Source organism: Trachypithecus francoisi, unplaced genomic scaffold (genome assembly GCF_009764315.1).
Source record: "Trachypithecus francoisi isolate TF-2019V2 unplaced genomic scaffold, Tfra_2.0 Lachesis_group6, whole genome shotgun sequence".
In the NCBI taxonomy this organism is placed as follows: domain Eukaryota; kingdom Metazoa; phylum Chordata; class Mammalia; order Primates; family Cercopithecidae; genus Trachypithecus; species Trachypithecus francoisi.
Genome location: NW_022681471.1, coordinates 77,874,846 through 77,877,444, shown reverse-complemented (window position 1 = coordinate 77,877,444; position 2,599 = coordinate 77,874,846). Strand labels below are relative to the sequence as shown.

General features: G+C 42.5%; 1 pseudogene; it reads right to left on the bottom strand.

Annotated features, from left to right (window-relative positions):
* Positions 1 to 1,461: 1,461 nt before the first annotated feature.
* LOC117078172 lies at positions 1,462 to 2,371 on the bottom strand (annotated as a pseudogene).
* Between the last annotated feature and the right edge of the window lie 228 nt (positions 2,372 to 2,599).

Genomic DNA, 2,599 nt, shown 5'->3' with positions numbered 1-2,599 from the left:
AGAGTCTCTCTCTGTTGCCCAGGCTGGGGTGCAGTGGTGCAATCTCGGCTCACTGCAACCTCCGCCTCCTGGGTTCAAGGATTCTCCTGCCTCAGCCTCCTGAGTAGCTGGGACTACAGGCACCCAACACCATGCCCGGGTAATTTTTGTATTTTTAGTAGAGACGGGGTTTCACCATGTTGGTCAGGCTGGTCTCGAACTCCTGATCTTGTGATCTGCCTGCCTCGGCCTCCCAAAGTGCTGGGATTACAGGGAGTGAACATTCTTGATTTGTTCCCAACTTCATGGGAAAGCATTCAATCTTTAATTACTAAATATCATGTCAACTGTAGGTATAATGTAGACACTCTGTATCAGGTTCCCTGTATTCCTAGTTTGCCGAGAGTTTTTATTATTAATAGTTACTGAGTTTTGTTTAATGTTATTTCTCTATCAGTAATATGATCATACAGTTTTCTTCTTTAGCCCATTGATATTACATTTGTTGCTTTTTAAATATTTTTAAAGAAAAAATGGTTGTTTTATTCATTTGTACTTAAACCAGCCAAAGTAATATTGATATCATTGTAACACAGCAAATACAAGACTTCTTTCCACAAATATTAGCATAACCAACAAAATATGGGGTATCTTAAAACAGAGCCATAAAGGGCTGAGGAAGTCAACGAAGTGTGTTACAGCTTAACTTTTCACCCTTCACCTCAGTCCTTCACCCTTCACCTCAGTAGAGTTTTTATTTTATTTTATTTTATTTATTTTTTTGAGACAGAATCTGGCTGTGTCACCCAGGCTGGATTGTTGTGACTCTATCTCGACTCACTGCAACCTCCACCTCCTGGGGTCAAGTGATTCTCCTGTCTCAGTCTCCCGAGTAGCTGATTACAGGCACCTGAGACCACACCAGGCTAATTTTTGTGTTTTAGTAGAGACAAGGTTTCATCATGTGGCCAGACTGGTATTGAACTCCTAACCTGAGGTAATCTGCCTGACTTGGCCTCCCAAAGTGCTGGGATTACAGGCATGAGCCACTGCACCCGGACTCAATATTTTTTTTTTTTTAAATAAGTAAAGCCCAATCCCAAACAATAGGAATATACCTTCATCACACCAATTTCTACTTTTGTTTCTTATTCTTGAGGTTAGATTCTAAACCCTAAAGATATCCAAACTAGTATCAGATCTACTTATCTATAGCCAGAGACAGCTTCTATCATGTTGTCCTTAGCAGCCAAGGTTATTAAAATGTCTTTTCTCCAGGAAGATCTAATAGGAAAAAAGAAAGAAACCTCTCTGATAAGGCTCCAAGCATTCCCCACCCTCCATCAAATTGACTGGGTAGGCATAATGGAAACCAGAACACGTAGTTTCCAAACAACAGAAATCCTATGAGGGAAGGGAGGAGAGAGGAAAAATTCAGCCAGTGCCCAGACTGAAACTGAGTAATATCAACTTCACTCATCTTCACACATCTTAAGGTTGCATGTTTGTGGAGTACTTCAGGAATAAATCTATGAATTGTGGAGTACTAAAATACCTAGTGGTCTGCTATACTACATTATGGCTTTCCCCAGCAGTTTCCAAGGAAACCTCCAAGTCAGGAAAATTTGGCTAGAACTGCATGCAGGACTGCAGAGATTCCTCTCCACAGTTATAGAAGGAAATGTTTCAGGCCTGATTGTTCCAGGACTGGGTGCACCAGGTCTGAGTGTTCCAGCAGTGGTTGCTCCAGGACTGGATGTTCTGGATCTGGTTGCTCCAGGTTGAATTGCTCTAGGTTTGGTTGTTCCATATTGGAAGGTTTCCAGTCACATTCACCAGGCATCCCTGGTGGTAGGAAGAGTCGAGACTGGGGTAGATAGGTGCTGAGGCCTTCTGAATCACACCATTGCTATTCTTTGGCTAGTTGTTTTTCTGCCACCTCTTAGATTTCATTCTCTGGTTCTGGAACCAGGTCTTCACCTTTGTAGCTGAGGTTCAGGATGTTGGAAAGTTCCAGCGTCTGCTGGAGGCTGAAGTATTTCTGTCTCTGAAATCTATCATTGAGTACACACAGCTGGTTGGAAGCGAACACAGTTCTGGTCTTCTGTTTCTTGACCAGGACCTTGTTTTCCTTTTTTGTGGCACTATTCTCTGCAGAAGTGGGCTGTTTGCCTTTGGAACTGGTGGAAGAATCCAGGCTGTCCTGAATAAGCAGATCCATGGAGGAAGGAAGAGGAGAGACAGTCTCTGTGTGAGGCATCTCAGCAGAAGACATTTGCAAGGATGAATAGTTTTCTTCAGGCCCACAAATTACAGGTGTAGGTGAAGAGTCTTTATAGTCGGATGCTTCGGAGCAAGGCAGGCTTTGTGGACAAGCTGGATCTGCACTCATGTTATTATTGGGGAAGAGGAGGAAAAAATTTAAGAGCTGGACTGGAAAAAAGGCTAAATGGCTTTAAGACTTTTTTTCTGGAAGATCTTAGAGAAATACGATCTCCAGAAGCAAAAGTATCAAGAAGTTTGGATGAAGTGAGTCACCGCCACAATAACAGAAGGCAACCAGCTCAGTCCAGCAAAACTGCTTTTTAAATATTGAAAGAACCCTGCAGACATAGATAGA